This window comes from Scyliorhinus torazame, chromosome 16 (genome assembly GCF_047496885.1).
Source record: "Scyliorhinus torazame isolate Kashiwa2021f chromosome 16, sScyTor2.1, whole genome shotgun sequence".
NCBI classification, from domain to species: Eukaryota; Metazoa; Chordata; class Chondrichthyes; order Carcharhiniformes; family Scyliorhinidae; genus Scyliorhinus; species Scyliorhinus torazame.
Genome location: NC_092722.1, coordinates 187,563,395 through 187,585,207, shown reverse-complemented (window position 1 = coordinate 187,585,207; position 21,813 = coordinate 187,563,395). Strand labels below are relative to the sequence as shown.

Here is a 21,813-nt window from a genome sequence, read left to right as displayed (position 1 = left end):
AGCGGGAGTTCTCCAACGTGTGGCTGCCTCACGCCCGCCGTCACCGGAAGCCAATGATAGTTTTATGGCACCATTACTGAGACGAGCTTTCAATTCCAGGTTATTATTAATTAATTCAAATTCTACTAGTAGCCACGAGGGCATTTGAACCCGTGTTCCCCCAGGATATGGGCCTGGGGTTCTCGATTACTAGCCCGTTGACCTTACTAGTACACCACTCTCTCTCCTAAAAATGAGGAACATTGGACTTGGAAGCAGGTGTTAAACCCTTTGAGCTTGCTCCACCATTCAATAAGATCAAAGCTGATTTGGTTGTGACCTCAACTCCACTTTGCCGACATCCCCCTCTAACCTGAATAATTTCAATGATCCAGCCTCCACTGCTTTTCAGGGAAGAGAATGCCACAGATTAATAACCCTTTGAGAGAAACCAATGCCTCACCATCTCCACCTTAAACGGTAAACCACTTATTTTTAAACTGCAGGCCCTAGTTCTATTTCTCCCACAAGTGACAATATCCTCCCGCTATCTACCCTTATCAGATGTGCAGGTTAGGTGGATTGGCCATGCTAAAATTGCCCCTTAGTGTCCAAAAGATTAGATGAGATTATTGGGTTACGGGGATAGGGTGGAGGCGTAGGCTTAAGTAGAGTGGTCTTTACAAGTGCCAGTGCAGGCTCGATCGGCCAAATGGCCTCCTTCTGCACTGTAAATTCTATGATTCTGTGATTTTCCCCCCCTCAGAATCTTGTATGTTTCACTAAGATCACCTCTCATTCTTCTGAGCTCCAATGTGTATAGGTCCAACCGGTTCAACCTTTCTTCTTAAGAGAAGCCCCTCATTCTAGAAATGAGTCGAATGAACCTTCTCTGAACGTCAAGCAATTATATCCGTTTTCAAATAAGGTGACCAAAACTACACAGTATTCCCGATGTGGCCTCACCAATGCCCTGTACAGCTCCAGGTAAACCTCCCTACTATTCCATGCCCCTTGCAATAAATGACAACATTCCATTCCTCAGCACTTGCTGTACCTGCATACCAATCTTTTGTGATTTATGTGCTAGGACACTCAGATCCTTCTGCAATCACTAGTGCACTGCCCCTACTATATTGTCCCCTCTCCAATTTGAAGGCACTGAGGCCAGTGATGGGGATGGGGATGAGTAAAACTTGATGCTGAATTCTAACTTCATAAAGGCATTTGACAGTTCCAGATTTCTGACATCAGCCATCTAGCTTCCTTTGCAGCCTTCTTTAAATGTGGTTGTGAATGAGGGTCACTTTTGTTTGCTATGGCCTGTAGCCAGTGGGATAGCGGGCAAATATCTGTTTGTACTTTGATCAACTTTTAAACTCGGAATGGGGAATGTGAGAACAACTTAGTTAGAATCATAGAATTAACAGTGCAGAAGGAGGCTATTCGACCCATCGAGTCTGCACCGGCTCTTGGAAAGAGCAACCTACTTAAGCCTACACCTCCACCCTATCCCGTAACCCAGCAACCCCACCTAACATAAGGGCAATTTAGCATGGCCAATCCGCCTAACCTGCACATCTTTGGACTGTGGGAGGAAACCGGAGCACCCGGAGGAAACCCACGCAGACACGGGGAGAACATGCAGACTCCGCACAGACAGTGACCCAAGCCAGAAATTGAACCTGGGACCCTGGAGCTGTGAAGCAACTGTGCTAACCACTGTGCTACCGTGCCGCCCAGTTAATGGATGTGTGGGAGGTGCTTTCATTCAAAGAAGACAATCTCACTTTGGGGCTTCGGATTGGTATTAATATAGTGAGGTCTCACTGTTACTAACCTGCAAACTTGCCCAGTGGCTTTCCTACCACTTTCGATGCTTTTTGAAAATTAGTTCACTGCACTGTAGATTCAATGGTCTCTTCCTATGATCAGTGATCTTTCACAGGGCTGTACAGTTCATGCTGCAAACCTTGATTTGCTCGTCCAAATTGTCATTTCTGAAACAAGTCAGTGTCTTGTTCATTGGTCTGTCTTCAGCAGTGTGGTAACTTGAGAGTACAAAAGAGGTAGTCGAATGCTTGTTTGAACGAAGGAATTTCTCTGTATAAATCAATAACGAAGTTCAACAGTAACACAATATAACAGTAGTAACAGTAATAACTATGAAAACAGGAGCACTAGTAAAACAGGTTTTGCTTACAGGTCACCCCCTTGCAGGCTGAAAAAACCTTGCAAAGCCCGCACATGCTCAAAACCCTCGGCAGAAGTCGGTAAAACAATTACAAAGGACAAAGGCGTATAAGAACACTCTGTACTCAGAATGACACTGTAACAAGTAGTTTTTGAGTATTTTTCAAAACACCTATAACTATTGAACTAATCTGAACCCAGCACAGTCATCTTTGAAGAAATGATATGGCATCGAGGCAGGTTACTCGTATGGTCAACCTTGTTTCCACCAGTTGTTGGATAATTAATCGAGAGACATTGAACACAGTTATTTTCCCCTGCTTCGCTAGGGGGATTGTATTATTGGCAGACTTGCTGCAGTTTTTGAGTGTACTGAGGAGAGGGCTGGGTTGGAGGTTTCTGGGATGATGTCGGGTGATACGTTGACAAATCCTCCAACGTTGCCTAAGTATGAAGGAAAATTGAAACAGGAATACAAAATCTCTGCACTTTTTAGAGCTGAATGGTTTTAATTATATAATCACTCAGGACCTTAATGTGATAGGATTTTTATGATCCTTTCCCTGTAAACTGCAAACCCAATAGTGCAAATCCTCCTGGTTGGGAGGTTTTGAACCTTATTGAATCCTCCCTTTTAAGTTATATCCCACATTTCCAGTCATCAGCAGTTGTTTGATAACCTACGGTTCGTCCACGACAGAAAGCTAAATGGCATTTCATTTTCTTGGTGACTAGTATCAAATTTCAGAGGAATTACATTTGTGTGTATGTCGTAATTATTGACCCTGCTGCCCTTTGTGCCCTGAATGCATTTGTTATTGAAAAACCCAGATCAAATCTCTCTGCAGGACACGAGAAAGGTAACAAGAATAGAAAAGATTAGATTAATCACAAGTTATTAAGTACTTGGGTGTTGGCCTTCATTAATAGCTGTTTATTTTACACCAAGGGCATCAAAAGTGTAGTAAACCCCTGAGATGTGAAACCAACTTTCAGAGGGTATCATACATTTGGATGGGTTTAACTCTGAGTGCAATATAATTCCTGCCCTCAAAACCTGTAGACTTTAGAAGGGGATGAAGGGAGTGATGGGGAGTGGGTGTGGGTGGGTGAAAGTGTGTGGCCGAGGTAAATTATTGGATTTGGTAATGTGTAATGAGGCAGGTTTAATAAACAATCTCAGGGTAAAAGCTCCCCTTGGTAGAATTTAGCTTCTACCGAGAGTGTGAACCTTGGGTCAGAAGCAACTGTGCTATACCTAAGTAAGGGTAATTATAAAGGAATGAGGGGCGAGTGATAGAAATTGACTTTTATAGTCAGCTATAACCATGAGAGTGAGGGATGATGACAGAGGTAAAAGGGTTAAATGAGAACACATTAAGAATAATTAACTATAATCATATTAAGCATTACTTGGGTGCAACAATAGCTGGGAAATCCACTAAGGGTTAATCCAGATCACATACTTTAACTGAGGTTTCACATTTGCAAGTTACTTGAGGCTGCAAGGTCAATGACGTCAACTAGCTAAAAGGTCCATTGTATTGTAAGAACTGGTGCTGCTGTCCCAGAATGGATAGTCCCGTTTCTATGGTAACAGCCAGTCTAGGGTGATAATATCTTAACAAAAACTGTTTTTCTAATTAATGTTAGATGCGGGTGTGGATAGTTTGGAAAATTGGCAAGCGATGGAATGGGAAATTTGCACCAATATATTTAAATACATAGATCTCTTAAATTGATGGACAGACATTTTGGCCGAATTGAATAAATTATAAATCAGTTAAAACCAATCATAAGTAAAAAGAAGGGTAGACCTTAAGATAATCTCCTTAAGAATCACTTACCAGGATGGAAAAACACATCCCGGGATCACCCCATCTATATTTCTGAAACCTATTTCCTTTGCTGCTTGTTTTTGCTAATTGCCATCTTTCTTTTGTTTAGATTACTTAGTTATTTAATCCTGTGTATTATGATTTGAAGAATTACTACGATCTGTAATTGAATGAAAACTCAACTACTGTATTCGCTAAAGACAATCAATCTGACTAGCTTGCTGCTGGGCTAGTTGGAAATAAATACAATAAGAATCACTAGGGAAAAGGTACTAGGGGAACAAAAATGATAATCTATGATAATCTATGAAAAGGGGCTAAAGGCCAATATGTCCACTGGACCAGGACATTAAAGGAAGTAGCTACAGAGATAATCGATACACTTGTAGTAATCTCCCAAGAGGTTCTTCTCTATACAAGGCACTAGTTAGACCACACCTGGAACACTGAATAGTTTTGGTCCCCTGATCTAAGGAAATATATACTGGCATTGGAGGCAGTCCAGAGAAGATTCACTAGGTTGTTCCTGGGTACTGTGGGACTTTCTTGTGAGGAGAGGTTGAGTAAATTGAGTCTGTACTCATTAGAAGAATGAGAGGCAACCTTATTGAGACATGCAGCATTCTCAGGTGGCTTGACAGGGTAGATGCTGAGAGGTTGTTTCCTCTGGTGGGAGAGTCTAGGACCAGAGGGAATAATCTCAAGAGTAAGGGGTTGCCCATTTAAGACAGAGATGAGGAGGAATTTCTTCTCTCAGAGGGCAGTGAATCTGTGGAATTCTTTACCACAGAGAGCTGTAGAAGCTGGGTCGTTGAGTATGTTGAAGGCTGAGACAGACACATTTTTAATCAGTGAGGGAATCGAGGGTTATGGGATAAGGCGCGAAAGTGGATTTGAGGATTATTTCAGATCAGCCATGATCTCATTAAATATTGGAGCATACTTGATCGGCCGAGTGGCCTACTTCTCCCACGTCTTAGTTAGTTTTGAGTTCCTGGAAAGCAAGAGGAGTAGGAAATGACATGTTGAATCGTGCTCGTGACAATAAGTGGGGGGGCGGGAAAGGGAGCAAGTTGAGGCAAGAGTGCATTTTGGAGGTTAAAGCAGTGATCTTCAAAGTCGGGGGCGCGACCCGCGGGTGGGTCGTGTGTCGGGAGGGTCACGGAGCCGTCCGTTGCGGTGCTCACGATTGCGCAAATTCGCACACAACAGCCGCAGCAGCCAGCTTTTAACAATGACAGCTGCGAGCGGCCTTTTTGCCATATAAAAAACTGTGCGTGCGTGCCCGCTCATCAGCCGTGAAACAACATTGCTATAATTTCCAAAAAATAAATTAAAATTGAATATTAAAGACGGCTGCTGCGGCTGAAGACCGGAAATTTGCACAATTGGAGAGGCAGAAGATTTTTTTAAAAATGCTATGTAATCTTCCTGCCTGCCGGAGGCAGAGAGCAGGTCACGGTCCCCCAACGTCACCATCATGTGCTTTGGGCGCGATTGCGATTCTTCCATTTTGTCAGCAGCAAACAAGGTAAGAGATAATGGTGGGTCGCGAAGGTCGGCCAGCGTGGGTCCCGGAGGTCGGTCGGCGTGGGTCCCGGAGGTCGGTCGGCGTGGGTCCCGGAGGTCGGTCGGCGTGGGTCCCGGAGGTCGGTCGGCGTGGGTCCCGGAGGTCGGTCGGCGTGGGTCCCGGAGGTCGGTCGGCGTGGGTCCCGGAGGTCGGTCGGCGTGGGTCCCGGAGGTCGGTCGGCGTGGGTCCCGGAGGTCGGTCGGAGTGGGTCCCGGAGGTCGGTCGGAGTGGGTCTAGGAGGTCGGTCGGAGTGGGTCCCGAAAGTTGGACAGTTGGTAAAAATGGATCCCCGGCAAAATAGTTTGAAAAACACTAGGTTAGAGCAAGGGCCATAGTCATCTTGGTGAAATAATAGTTTTTCGCGATTAATTGTTTTGATCAAATGGAGTGTGGTGAAATGTCAGTGTGTTATGGGCACTTTTCATTTTACATATATTGCAATTTTTAAAGTAATTTTGTGTGTTGAATACTAACCTATAGCAGGTACATTGGATTTGCTTGTACTTTCTGGTGTATCTCTACCAGCACGGTAGCATTGTGGATAACACAATTGCTTCACAGCTCCAGGGTCCCAGGTTCGATTCCCGGCTTGGGTCACTGTCTGTGCGGAGTCTGCACGTTCTCCCCGTGTGAGCGTGGGTTTCCTCCGGGTGCTTCACTCTCTCCACCACCCACGCACGAAGCAGCCGTGTGTACCATTTACTGGCGCACTGCAGGAACTCTCAACGACTCCGGAGGTAGCACCTTCCAAACCCACGACTACTCACATCTAGAAGGGCAAGGGCAGCAGATACCACCACCTTGAAGTTTATCTCTCCTGCCCCATCCCCCCCTATAATCTCTCCTCTCTCTCTCTTTCCCCCCCCCCCCCCCCCCCCCAACCCAGCACTCACCATGCTTGGAAATATATTATCGTTACTTCACTATCGCTGGGTCAATAGCCTGGAAATCCCTCCTTAACTGCACGGTGGATGTTGCTACACTACATGGACTGCAGCGGTTTGTAAGGATCCTCCTGGGTAAACCCTGTTTGTTCTATCTTTCTCCTTTCATTCTTTCGCTCTTACAATTTTTGTCCATGGACGATTAACAACTTTAATTCGAGCAGAGGCCTGGATTAGGTAAACTGAAAACTGACCTGTGACCTCAAAGCAAAGCAGTCTGCAGGATGCTGTTTGCATTTCAAATGAGCAGATTCCAGAAGGATTTGACTGACATCTGTGCTGACTCAGGTTGATGGACCTGGCTGCCGGCCAACGGACTGGCTCAGATTGCCAGCCTTTGCCAAAATAAACATGCTGATTGGGTTTGACTTTCTCTGGAATGGTTCTGATTTTCTCTGAAATGTATCTTCCACAGCAAGGTTGGCTTTTCCTTTCAGTTTCATTTTTGAGATCGGAGCTGGAAGCAGCTACTCTGATTATCCCTCTCTATTAAGCCTCTCTGAAATATTGTGTGGGGATTCTGTTCGTTCCTCAGGCTGGAGGCCATTCTGGTGACACTGGAAACCAATCAATTTTAAAACTCCGGCTGGAGCTAGGCTGAAATGAGACAAAGAGTCTTAAGAATTGAACGAACCTGAGGCTGTTCCTTTAAGTGAGGGTCCAGGTTAATAAAGATTAATGGGACTCTCCAGAGGAAATCCTACTGTCTGGGAGTACTGACTGAATACTACTACCATAAGAACATCACCAACAGTACACTAGTGGCTTTGATGACTGAGCATCCTGAGAGGACAGCATTCTGCAAATAATTCAACATTGAAAGGCAGGACCCTCATTTTTCTTTTGCCTTTAAACCCTTACTATGTTCACCCCTTCGCCCTCCTCTGTGTTTGTCTGGCTTGTGTGTGTTTGAATAGAGGGTGGGTCAGTAAAAGGGGAGGGGGTAGTAGCTGCCCGTTATTGTGTTGTAATTACTGCACATTTCAACTTTATTTCTGTTTTAAATAAAGTTAGTATGTTCAGTTTACAAACCTGGTGACTATAAATTATTGGGCAGTCAAGGGCCAAAGATTTTGAATTTTGCATAAATTATTGGTTAATTCACTTGTGTTGGGACTGTGGGGTTGGAATTGACCGCACACAATCCCAGGGTGTCGTAACAGCTTCAAGAAGTCAGCTCACCACCACCTTCTCGAGGGCAATTGGGGATATGTGTCAAAATGCTGACCTAGCCAGTACATGGTGTAAAAATGACTTTCAAAAAAATATATTGTCGGTTATCATCTTCTGAATGTTCTGTGAATGTTCTTCTGAAGGCACTGTAAGACTTGCCCAGTCACTGTTCAATTTGAATGGGTAAAGTATTGCTATGCCAAAGCAGCAAGGTCAAATCTGCCATTGGCATGTGGTCTGAACATATCTTACAACCTCTCATTGAGTCCTTGGGATGTCACAAAGTGCTTTGCAGCCAATTAAGTACTGTTCTAATGCAACAAACACAGCAGGCTCAATTTTAGAAAATTGATCCCACCCTAAGTAAGATCTGTTCTGAACTCCAGTGTAACTGCATGCATTCTCCATCAGACTCCATTCTTGTCCCTAGTATCGAGCCTTGTATGCCTTTGCCTCTTTGTCTTTAGCAAGCTCTTCCTTTCTTCATCAGTACTGGCGTGCCCCAAAAGCTGTTGTCCAGTAGCATAAGCACAAAATGCTGCAAACACTTAGCAGGTGAGGCAGCAGCTGTGGAGATAAAAACAGGTAGTATTTCAAGTTGATGAGCTTTCATCAGTACTGGAAAATGTAGGAAGAGATCCGATAGGTTTTAAGTACATTTCAGATCAGGGACAGAGGAGGCGAGGGGATAGAACAACAGGAAAGGTTTGTAATAGGGTGGAAGTTAGGTGTGATGAAATGCCGAAAGCATTAATGGTGCATGGCAAACCGACAGTGAGAGGTTGCGGTAATAGAACAAAGAACAATACAGTAAGGGGTCTTACAACACCAGGTTAAAGTCCAACAGGTTTGTTTCAATATCACTAGCTTTCGGAGCACTGTTCCTTCCTCAGGTGAATGAAGAGGTTTGTTCCAGAAACATATATATAGACAAAGTCAAAGATGCCAGACAATGTTTTGAATGTGAGCATTTGCAGGTAATTAAGTCTTTACAGATCCAGAGATGGGGTAGCCCCAGGTTAAAGAGGTGTGAATTGTCTCAAGACAAGACAGTAGGTAAGATTTCGCAAGCCCAGCCCAGATGGTGGGGATGAATGTAATGCAACATGAATCCAAGGTCCCGGTTGAGGCCGTACTCAATGTGTGCGGAACATGGCTATCAGTTTCTGCTCGGCGATTTTGCGTTGTCGCGTGTCCTGAAGGCCACCTTGGTGAACGCTTACCCGGAGATTAGAGGTTGAATGCCTTTGACTGCTGAAGTGTTTCCCGACTGGAAGGGAACATTCCTGCCTGGCGATTATCGTGCGATGTCCGTTCATCCATTGTCGTAGCGTCTGCATGGTCTCGCCGATGTACCACGCTTCGGGACATCCTTTCCTGCAGCATATGAGGAAGACAGCATTGGACGAGTCAGACGTGGAATGTACCTTTCCACAGACTCTGAACTGCACATCTGGTTATATGAATCCCTGTCGAACAGAGAGGCTGTATACCTACAGCGTGCTTTGTATATGGCTCCCCAGAGAGCATCTAATGTAGATCTGTAGCTGTAACCGAGACTGATAACGGTCATAATGTCTCCCTTACGTGGATAAAATTCTGTGAATTTTTAGATAAAGACAGATAAAATGTTCAAATTTCAAAGAATTCTGGCTTTGTGATCAGAATAGCTTCTGAGATTGTTAGCATTTGCTTACATTGCTTTCCTACAGTTTATCAAGTTACAATCAGTGAGAGCTCCATCAGTTCCAAAGCAGGAGCCTTTATGACTGCGTTCTTATGCCAGCTGAAGGCAGCTGGTGCAGAGCTCTTAAAAGAATCATAAACCATGTTAATCTTGAAGAACATTTGTAATGCTAAATAAGGAGAGTAACTGCTGAAAAGCTGCAAAATCCTCATTGTTGTACTCATTCAGTGGAATCATCTGCTTCCTTAAGTTTTAAAAAAATTCAAAGAACTAGGATTGATTACAAACTGGTAATCTTATCGAGGGGTGCAGATGTCAGTAATCTGAACCCAAGATAAGATTCTGGTTGACTTAAAAGTTCCTTGTAATATTTTAATATATGTGGTAAGATCTTTTTTTATTCATTGGCACCATTGATGAGGCAGGCATTTACTTACATCCGCAGTTTCCCTGCATACCACAGAGTGGTCTCCTGAAGAGGGCAAATTAAGAGTCAGTTGTATGATGCAGGACTGGAGTCACATAGAAATCAGACCAGGTAAGGATGACACCTTTCCTTCCCTAAAGGACATTCATAAACCCCCTTGGCTGTTCTAACAATCTGACAACTTTATCCACACTTTTTGCTGGGAGCAGCTTTTTGCATTCAGATTTTAAACTAAATTCAAATTCTCAAAATGCTGAGGTGGGATTGGAACTCCATCCCCTGGAGTATTAATAATAATCTTTATTAGTGTCACAAGTAGGCTTACATTAACACTGCAATGAAGTTACTGTAAAATTTCCTAGTCGCCACACTCCGGCGTCTGTCGGATACACAGGGAGAATTCGGAATGTCCAATTCACCTAACAAGCACGTCTTTTGGGAGGAAACCGGAGGAAACCCACGCAGACACGGGGAGAATGTGCCAACTGCACACAGTGACCCAAGCCGGGAATCGAACCGTGTTCCCTGGCACTGTGAAGCAACACTGCTAACCACTGTACCACTGTATTAGTCCAGACTTTTGGATTACTGATCAAATGACATGGTCATTATGCTTCCGATATGTGCCCTCAACTCCTGAAGGGACTGACAGATGCTACGGATGGCTTCTTCGCAGTGATCATTTTTTTGTATAACAAATATTAGCAGGAGCTTTGATTATACAATTTGATGTTATTTTGCAACAAAAACCCCTTGATGTGGGAGCGTTGCTGGCAGCAGCTGTATTGTCACCGATAGTGACAATCCCCACCTCTGAGCCTGTACATTCTTTTTCAAAATCGGAATTTAAAAAAAAAATATTTAGCGTACCCAATTATCTTTTCCCAATTAGTCTGGCCAATCCACCTAACCACATCTTTTTTGGGTTGTAGATGTGAAACCGCCGTAGAGACTGGGAGAATTTGCAAACTCCACACAGACGGTGACCCAGGGCCGGGTTTGAACCCGGGTCCTCGGCGTCGGGAGGCAGCAGTGCTAACCACTGCGCCACCGTGCAGCCCTCAAAATCGGAGATGTTCTTTGCCAGTAATAGTTGAGATGGAAGTTGGGTTATGAATCATCGGAAGTTTCATTTGACCCGTAAAGTTGTCTTCAATCAGCAGACCATCCATTTATTAAACATTTTCTGTAGGGCATGAACACCAATCTGCAAACCTTTCCATAATTTTCAATCACTTTTTTGTCAGCATTATATTGTAAATTGCCATGTCAGTATTTCCCATGCAATCATTTGCTATACCAACTGTCACGCTGTAGTTCTGCACATGAAGTGGGTATGTGAAATTAATTTATGCAGTTTCCTAACTCCACCACTTTTTATTTTGAGATCCAATATATTTGTTTCAACTGACTGTGGGCAACGCCGCAGGCATTTTACCAGTATTCTGCACAGACGTTTATCATTTGATCTCCTGACCCAAGTGAATAACTCCAGATAAACATGCAACTAGAATTTTCTCTTAACCTTCAAATGTAATTGAATGCAAATTTAAGATTGTTAATCCAATTTAATTAAATCCACTGATTTATAATTCTCACACAAAAAGTGGAAGGGTTTGTCGAACACAATCCCAAAATTGTAGTAAAAGTCCAGAAATCCCCATGTAATAAAAACAGAATTTAATTGAATAAATCACCTTAACTCTTCACTAATTATAAATGGATACAGTGAGGTGGGTGGGGTCCCGGAACAGCAGCTAAAATGCCAGATATCAATTCAATAAGAACAGCATTTGATTTGATCAGAAAACAGCGTTTGATTTGATCAATTATCGTAAAAGCGGTCCTAAATATAAGCTGCATTATTAAGCCTCAGTGGTACTGACAGCCTGGAGATGTAATGATTGAGAGGTTGATTATCAGGGTTTACATAGTATGTATGTCATGGCCCTCGCCACAATTCCTAACCAGACAAGCTAACACTATTTTTATCCCTTGCATTCCTCCCCCTGCCAAGTTTTTTTTTCTGTTTTTCATAGGCGAAGACACATAGGGCATAGTTCCAGATAGATGGCTTTTGATGGCTCCCTTGCATGGCCATTCTTCATGGATAAGGCTTTCCAACACTGAACAGGCCATGGATCAAATCAGCCTGCTCTGTGTGGATTAATATTGCACCAGGTGATGTATTCAATGGGTAGCCCACACTTGAGAACAATCTGCAGATGGTGTCCAAGAAGGAGTGTTTCATATGTTACTGCATTGCACCTTGACTTTGCACTGCACTCCAGTGTAGTCTTCACATTTTGATTGATTCTCCACGGGCTCCTTTCATTTGTTTGAAGGCACTTTGATCTTATCAATACTCGAGTGTTCACTTCATTAAATGTTCACCCAGTAATGTGAAAGTGAACTCTATGCTGCCAAAGCTATCTGAAACTTGGCTTTGTTTTTGTGAGAGGGGATAGATAACACATCCTAATCTCTGGTTCCTCAATCACTGGCAAGCTGAATGAGTTTGCAAATCTCTGCTTCGCTACTCCCTTAAAGTGGCAGAAGGCGGGATAAAAAGTTAGGCATTTTACTCAGAAGCCAGACCTACTGTAGTTCTGCCAGTATATTAACAACAGAGTGGTGTGCTTTGATTATTAGTCTAATCAATGCCACTACTGATTATTCTATTGATTTATCACTGAACAGTTTAGTCTTCATTTAAGGGATGAATGCTGATGGAAAATTGAAAATGTGGATGAATATTTTTTTTAAAAGAGTGTAATAATCTTTCTCATATCGTGTCTACCGCGTGAACGTTCACCTGTTTGGGTGGTGCTGACAATGAATGTGATCCATCGTTAATGTCTTTCTGCCAAAAGTTAACCCTGAAGAGTTCAATGGGATTGAGGGTTACACAGTACAGGTTACAATTCATTCCCTTTCTTTGACTGAGAATCAGAAAGACCACTTTTTTTTGTTTCAACTACACTTATCTTCCTCACCTGGGAGCACCTCAGTGTTGTTTGCTCAACCACCCCCCATTCTCGCTTCTCCCCATGCCCACCCTCCACGTCAGTTTAATCTTCAGTGGTGATACTCATGCACTACCTGACAAATATGGCTGTTTATTAGTTCATTTCTCTATTGCATTATCCCATAATGACTCAGAGTGGGTTTTATTAATCTTTATTACTGTCACAAGTGGGCTTACATTAACACTGCAATGATGTTACTGTGAAAATCCCCTAGTCGCCACTAGCGCGAGAATTCGGAACGTCCAATTCACGTAACAAGCATGTCTTTTCGAAACTTGTAGGAGAAAACCGGAGAGCCCGGAGGAAGCCCCCGCAAACACTGGGAGAACGTGCACACTCCGCACAGACAGTGACCCAAGCTGGGAATCGAATCCGGGATCATGGCACTGAAGCAACCGTGCTAAACACTGTGCCACCGTGCTGCCCTTCTCTGTGTCTCGAGGGTTCAATTTACAGCCACCTTTGCAGTGAAATAAAACTAGGGCTTTACGGTGATGCTAATTCTCTGTCCCTGGCTGTTGAGTGAGACTGAGCAAAGGGAGTTTGAGATTGGGACTAGCCCATCGCGCTAATAAAATGGCCATTTAACAACCTCCACTGTGATGTGTATCGTAATCGAAAGTTCATATATGCAACATCATTTGTACATATTCTCATTCCATTGTCTGCTCACGATATGGCAAGCTGACTTGTTCTTGAAAATGGCCCACCTGGAAGACTTTGCTTGGGATTTTGGCCTCCGCAAAATGCTGGGTAATGCTGATCCAGTGAGGTTAACAACAGAAAACTTTGCAAACTATAATAAGCCTTTATGTACTCAGGATGTTATAGAATCAACACGTCCAATTTCCAAAACAGAAAATGCAGGACAATCTCAGCAGGTCTGACAGCATCTGTGGAGAGAAGGGAGCTAATGTTTCGAAGCATCCAGTCATCCAGACTCAAAACGTTAGCTCCCTTCTCTCTCCACAGATGCTGTCAGACCTGCTGAGATTGTCCAGCATTTTCTGTTTCAGATTCCAGCATGCGCAGTAATTTGCTTTTATCTTCATGTCTAATTTCCCAATGGTTATATATGGCTGCCAGTTAGCAAGTTCCACGATGGCTTTTAAGCAGTATTAGTCATGTTCTTGCTGTGCTATGCCACATTGTTTCTTTGTCCTTCTAGCCTCTTCCTTTGCTGCCCTGTTGCCTCTGTGCAATACCAAATGTAGGTCCTTACTGAGCTGGTGTCCTTCCTGTCGAGGTAAAATATATTTACCAGGGCATTAGAGAGCCAGATTATTAATAAAAGTTTAAATGATCTGGAAAATTGCTGAACAGTCATAACTGCAGCATGTTCTCCAAACCCATTTGGGACAAAATATCTGTCATATCTGCAAAGGTTTAGTGTCTGTCTTTATCCACTGGTGCATACCTATTGCACAGTACAGTAGGTGCCCCTGCAGCTCTTTCTAGTTATATTTAGGAGAGCCTTTCCAGCTTTCAGTTTAACAACTTGCACTTGGATAGTACCTTTCATGTAACAAACATCCCTATACCCTTGATGGGGATTGAAATTCGGCAAGCCACAAGCAGTTCAGGGAAGCGACAGGAGCATGGTTTGAAAAGGAAAGTTTTGAGGAAGCTTTTGAAGGTATGGAGCGTGATGGGTGGATTTTAAAAGGTCCCCTAAATCAGTGTTCTTCAAACTTTTTTTCCGGGGACCCATTTTTACCAACCAGCCAACCTTTGCGACCTGGTGTTTGTTGTAAGACTTCTTACTGGACAAAAATGGAGGAAATGGTTTTGGGTCCCTTTGGCCCCCCGAACTTGGGGGAAAAAAAGGCTGTGACCAGATTTTTAAAAAACTGAGGCCGCACTGCGCATGTGTGCCCGATCATCGGTGCGCATGCGCATAGTTTTACACATATGTACCGATGATCGGGCATGCATGCGCAGTGCGGCCGAATTTTAAAAATCTGTTCCTGGCCATTTTGAAGGCCGCTTTGCTGCCGGCATTTTTAAAAGCCGGCTGTTGCGCACGGATTTGCACGATCGTGGGCGCCACAATGGACCGCTCCGCGACCCTCCCGACAGCCGCCCGCGAGTCGTGCCCCCGAGTTTGACAATGCCTGCCCTATATGTTGATTCAAGGTTCTTCTACTGAATGATGAAGTGGCGTGAAAGGCTGTACTTGGCCATAAACTGGACGAAGACAGCAGCTATGGGGTGGAGCAAGACCATGGGGCATTTTTAACATATTTCGATTTTCAAAAACCTGACTTTTGTCATTGATTCTCACTCAATACCTCTGTACTAAAAGGCTTCTCTACAGGGCACTTGAATCCTTATATTTCACTCTTCTCAGCTTTCCCCTCTAGCCACTTGGCTTCTGCGTAATGTTTGTCTTGATTGTTTCTTTGTTTCTCTGCAGGGTTATTATCAGAATGTTTACTTTTAGAATGAATGTTAGTATTTTATCGCATTCTACATCATTTAAAACACCTCAGTGCTTCAGTGAACTATTTCTTCGAAGGAATCATGTGGGGAAAGGTGGATGTAACCGTATTTAGATCTCCAGAAGGCATTTGATAAGACCCCACCATCCAAGGTTATCGCAGAAAATAAAAGCTCATGGTGTAGGGGTAACATATTGGTTGAAATTGTATTCAACCACGACAAAAACACAAAAAAGAATGAAACCGGACGGACTTGGACTGCATGGGACATCGACCCAGGCACCAGAAACGACAATAGCAAGACCAGTCCTGTCGACCCTGCAAAGTCTTCCTCACTAACGTGTGGGGGCTTGTGCCAAAGTTGGGAGAGCTGTCTCACAGACTAGATAAGCAACAGCCTGACATAATCATGCTCACAGAATCATACCTTACAGACAATGCCCCAGACACCACTATCACCATTCCTAGCAGAAGTGGCGACACAGTGGCATACAGTCGGGAGGGAGCTGTCCTGGGAGTCCTCAGCATTGACTCTGTACCCCATGAAGTCTCATGGCTTCAGGTTAAATATGGGCAAGGAAGCCTCCTGCTGAGTATCGGCCACCATCTTGGATGAAGCACTTGGACGAAGCTCTGAGGGTGGCAAGGGCACAGAATGTGCTCTGGATGGGGGACTTCAATGTCCATCGGACAACACTCAAGAAGCTCAACACCATCCACGACAAAGCAGGCTGCTTGATTGCTCTTCCTTCCACAAACATTCAAACCCTCCACCGCCGATGAACAGTGACAACCATGTGTACCATCTGCAAGGTGCATTACAGTAACTCACCAAAGTTCTTTAGACAGCACCTTCCAAACCCATGACTGCTACAATGTAGAAAGACAAGATGTGGTGCCACTTCAAGAAGGGAGGGTGGGATAAACCAGGAAACTACAGGCCAGTCAGTCTAACCTCAGTGGAGGGCAACCTCACCACCTGGAGGGTCCCGTCCAAGTCACTCACCATCCTGGCTTGGAAATATATCACTGCTCCTTCACTGTTGCTGGGGCAAAATCCTGGAACTCCCTCCCTAACAGTGTAGTGGGTGTACCTACACCTCGGGGACTACAGGGGTTCAAAAAGCAACTCACAACATCTTCTGAAGGACATCTAGGGATGGGCAATAAATGCTGGCGTAACCAGCGACAGCCACATCCTGTAAATGAATAAAACTAAATAAATATAGAGTGGCTAAGGTAAATATTGGTCCTTTGGAAGATGAGAAGGGAGATTTAATAATAGGAGACGGGGAAATGGCTGAGGAGCTGAACAGGTTTTTTGGGTCAGTCTTCACAGTGGAAGACACAAATAACATGCCAGTGACTGATGGAAATAAAGATATGATAGGTGAGGACCTTGAGATGATTGTAATCACTAAGGAGGCAGTATTGGGCAAGCTAATGGGGCTAAAGGTAGACAAGTCTCCTGACCCTGATGGGATGCATCCCAGAGTGTTAAAAGAGATGGCTAGGGAAATTGTAAACGCACTAGTGATAATTTATCAAAATTTACTAGACTCTGGGGTGGTCCCAGAGGATTGGAACGTAGCAAACGTGACACCACTGTTTAAAAAAGGAGGTCGGCAGAAATCGGGTAATTGTAGGCCGGTAAGCTTAACTTAGGTTGTAGGGAAAATGGTGGAATCTATCATTAAGGAGGAAATAGCGGGACATCTGGAGGGAAATACTCCTGTTCCTAGTTCTTATGTTCTTAAATAACAGCAATGGGCAACCTAGGCTAAATAAGTGGGCTGCATGAATGGTCCTCCTTCATCTCAGTGGGCCATAAGATTGAAATTGGGCTTGTTCACTATCATCCGACGAATAAGATTAAATACATTTAAAACACGCTGAATATTTCATAATTAGTTTTATTTTCATATTAATAGAACTCTCATTAACTTCCAGTGGTAAAAACAAAATATTTACATCTTGGACATAGAGCAAGTGCACGGCTCGTACTGTCAATTTTGTGCACATTCAGCCCTTGCTTTATGTGCGTATCACTTCAGTCATACCGGTAAGAAAAAAAACTACGTTGCCGGATATCTGCGGAATGTGACAACCCTGCACATGGACAATGGTCAACAAAATGTCTCGTGGGCCGCACTCCAAACCCAGAGGAGCCGCATGTGACAGCCAGGTCGCAGGCTGCTGTATAATGTGGGCAATAATATAATATAGAAGGATAACTAGGGAAAGATTAAGTCCCATTAAGGACCACAATGGTAATTTATGTGTGGAGCTGGAGGACACAGGTAGGGTTATAAATGAATACTTTGTGTTGTGTTCACTAATGAAAGGGCCGGTGTGGGTATAGAAATCAGGGAGAAGGACTGTGATAAAATTGAAGAAATTAACAGACAGAGAAGAGGTTCTGAGTGGTCTGTCATCTTAAGAGTAGCCATGATGCAGAGATGCCAGCGTTGGACTGGGGTGAGCACAGTAAGAAGTCTTACAACACCAGGTTAAAGTCCAACAGGTTTGTTTCAAACACTAGCTTTTGAATCACTGCTCCTTCCTCAGGTGAATGAGGAGGCATGCCTCTCCATTCACCCGAGGAAGGACCAGTGCTCCGAAAGCTAGTGTTTGAAACAAACCGATTGGACTTTAACTTGGTGTTGTAAGACTTCTTACTATCTTAAAAGTAGACACACCTCCAGCACCAGATGAAATGTATCCCAGGCTGCAGAGCGAGGCACGGGCACTGGCAATTTTCAAATCCCCTCTGGCCACAGGGGAGGTGCTGGAGGACAGCCAATGTAGGACCATTATTCAAGAAGGGAGAAACCAGGAAACTACAGGCCAGTCAGTCTAACCTCAGTGGTGGGGAAACTATTGGAAGCAATTCTGAGAGATTGATTTGATCTGCATTTGGAGAGTCCGGGATTAATCAAGAACAGTCAACATGGTTTTGTTAAGGGGACGTCATGTCTGACCAACTTGATTTAGTTTTTCAAAGAGGTGATCAGGTGTGCAGGTGAGGGCAATGCATTTGACATAGTCTACCTGGACTTCAGCAAAGCTTTTGATAAGGTCCCAAATGGGAGATTGATAGTGAAAGTCAGAGCCCATGGGTCAAGGAATTTTGGCAAATTGGATCCAGAATTGGCTGAGTGGCAGGAAGCAGAGGGTGGTGGTCAAAGGGGTATTTTACTGACTGGAAGCCTCTGTCCAGTGGGGTCCCGCAGGGATCAGTGTTGGGGCCCTTGTGGTTTATATAAACGAATTAGACATGAATGTAGAAGGGTTGGTCAGTAAGTTTGCGGATGATACGGAAATTGGTGGGGTGGTAAATAGTGAGGAGGATGGCCTTCGATTACAGGAGGATATAGACGAGCTGGTCAGATGGCCTGATCAGTGGCAAATGGAATTCAATCCTGATAAGTGTAAGGTGATGCATTTGGGCAGGACAAATGAGCAAAGGGAATACATGACCCTGGGAAGCCCCAAGGACCAGAGAGACCTTGGTGTGCATGTACACTGGTCCCTTAAGGTAGCCCTGCAGGAACATAGTGGTTAAGAAGGAATAAATTGCCTTTATTAGCCAAGGCATTGAGTTTAAAAGCAGGGTGGTTATGCTGGAACTGTAAAAAAAAAAACGTTAGTTAGGCCATAGCTATAGTATTGTATGCAGTTCTGGAATCCACATTACAGGAAGGATGTGATACCACTGGAAAAGGTGCAGAGATTTACCGGGATGTTTCCTGGGCTGGAGAGTTTCAGTTATGAAGAGACATTGGATAGACTGGGGTTGTTTTCCTTGGAGCAGAGGAGACTGAGGGGGGACAGGATTGGGATGTATAAAATTACGAGGGGCATAGGTAGAGCAGACAGGAAGAAACTTTTCCCCTTGATGGAGGGATTAATGACCAGGAGACATAGATTTAAGGTAAGGGGCAGGTGTTTTAGAGGGGATGAGAGTCTGGAACTCATTGCCTTGAAGGGTGGTAGAGGCAGAGACCCTCAGAACATTTAAGAAAAATTTAGATGTGCACTTGCGATGCCAAGGCAGACAAGGCTATGGGCCAAGTGCTAGATCACAGTCTCAGAATAAGGGGTAAGCCATTTAGGACTGAGTTGATGAGATATTTCTTTACTCAGAGGATGGTGAACCTGTAGACTTTTCTAACACAAGGCTGTAGAGCCCAATCACTGATTATTATTTTAGAAAGAAATAGATTTCTAGACTCCACAGGTGTCAAGGGATATGGGGAGAGCGCTGGAGTATTGCGCTGAATAGAGGGTCAGCCATGGTTATGTTCAATAGCTGAGCAGACTTGAAGGGCTGAATGGCCTACTCCTATTTAAATGGAGAACTCCTCGCCCTTCAAGTAGTGTCAAGGGATCTTCAACTCCAGCTGATCAGACAGAGGAGACTTTGGTTTGACATTTTGTCCAAAGGGCAGTTGAATGTGATCAAATGAAGTTGAACCACCACTTGGCATAATTTTCTGCTTTATTATACACTTCTTACATTGCTTTTGCTCAGTTTTACACCACCACTGTTTATTGGCATCAATCGTGCCATTAGTAATCATTTAGCATTGTGTCTCTTGCACCTAACTATCGAAGAAGTGGTGAGGACTATGTTCATAGTGAAAACATGTCAATGTGTTTGCCAAAGTCTGCAAGGCTGGATTAACATTTTTTCTTTGTCAGAAAATATGTGTCTTGGTTCAGCAACCGTCTAAACTTATTGAAGTGCTGTACAGTGAAGCAAGCACCAAAACACAGTACCATACATTACTGTAAAAGCTGATGAAGAGTTTGAAAACTATGCATTTGGTGCATTGGAGTGTCAGTAACTCCAGAGATTTATCAGAAAATTGGAATAATGCAAAATATTGCCGAACATTATCACTCCCATAAAACTTTACCCACATTCCTAATTCTAAATACAGGTCTCATTATTAATCCATTTTGTCTGATAGTATCATGTTTGTGATAATTATCCTTGAATGACCGATAATCATCATCTTCATCAGAAATCCAATAAAATGTATGGATTTTTCAAACTGTATGCAAGGTGGTTTTGCCTCTTGTTAATACATGCTGTTAATACACGCTGGAAATTCAATCTGTTTTAAAGTTGTGTCTTCTAATATCAGAACTCGCAGATTGTGTAGCTATAATTGTACGCCTTTATCATGTTTTAGCTACTCACCTTTGGAGGTTGCTATTGTTGATGTGGCCACAGCCAAAATATAATAAAGCACGGCCACAATTCTTCCTAAACCAGCAATTGTGGAGTGTAGTGTTAACTGTGGCAGACAGGAAAATTAACTGATTTGCAAGCGCAGGAAAGTAAAAATCTGCATTTCTGTATTGGAGCAGATTGCCTCATTTTCAATTAGACTATGATATCCAGTTGCTTGTGAGGAAGGAACCTTGCGTAAACAAAATTCTAAATTGGTAATCTCAATCCAAGAGCTCATACAAAGAATGGCTGGCATAGGAAATGGTGCGAAAGGCATAGGAGTGCTCTTAGTTTTGGACTTTAAGTGCAAATTCGGAACAGAGTGGACGGAATACTACATGCACCTGCTCTCGTACCTGACGTGGAAATGCTTGACACTGACACTGGGTACCTGGATAAAAAGTGTTGTCCAGTAATAACCTGTCATGCCATGGAAGAACCTCAAGTGCATATTTTTGTCAGGTATTTTGTTATGGATTGTCTCCAATGTTGCATCGTATCTTGAGCTGACATTCATTGTGTTTGATGGTTACGTAAGATCCAATGTTGAATAGGCAGCACCTGTTTGGAATGCTAGACTTACTAAAGAGCATGTGAACAAGCTGCAAAGTGTTCAGTAATGAGCACAAACTGATCCGAGGTAGCCAGACATCCCTTACCACAATCACACAAAATGATTGGAATTGAGGAGAAAAGGCACCATTTGGGGGGATGGTTCTCAGCAGGTTCCTTCATCCTAATATTGAGTCCCTCAATTTGGCACCGAGTGCATTTGAATGAGGGACCCATAAGGTGCAGAGTGAGTCAGCCTAATTCTCGACTTTATAAAGCTCGTACATTGTATATAAATGATTGGGAATTGTTTTACATTTATTCTTCAGGCCGCCATTTGTTGTCCATCCCTGATTTCCCTTGACCTGAGTGACTTGCTGGGCCATTTCAGAGTCAACTGCATTACTGTCGATCTGGAGTCAAACGTAGGCCAGACTGGATAAGGCAGATTGCCCTCCCTGAAGAACATTCGTGACCCAGATAGTTTTCTTTTTTACAACAATTGATAGTTTAATGGTCACTATTACTGAGACTAGCTTTCAATTCCAGATATTAAAATTTTGCCAGCTGCCATGATGGGATTTGAACCCATGTCGCCAGAACGTTAGCCTGAGCCTCTGGATTATTAGCTCGATGACATTGACCCCTTGGAGGTGTCAGTAACCAGGGGGCATAGATTTCAGGTCGGGGTAGGAGATTTAGAGGGGATCTGAGGAAACTCTTATTAACCCAGAGGGT

At 43.6% G+C, this 21,813-nt stretch overlaps 1 protein-coding gene across 7 annotated transcripts in view; it reads left to right on the top strand.

Moving 5' to 3' along the window:
* Nucleotides 1-21,813, top strand: part of r3hcc1l (R3H domain and coiled-coil containing 1-like) — a 201,825-nt gene that overhangs the window by 46,251 nt on the left and 133,761 nt on the right. For 3 of the 7 annotated variants that reach the window (XM_072479625.1, XM_072479624.1, XM_072479630.1), the window contains exons 2-3: nucleotides 9,830-9,922; nucleotides 11,851-11,992. The exons of 2 other annotated variants lie outside the window; for them this stretch is intronic. The gene's annotated coding sequence lies outside the window, so the exon portion shown is untranslated. The remainder of the gene's footprint in view (nucleotides 1-9,829; nucleotides 9,923-11,850; nucleotides 11,993-21,813) is intronic. 2 more of the 7 variants (XM_072479628.1, XM_072479626.1) reach the window with 1 other exon arrangement.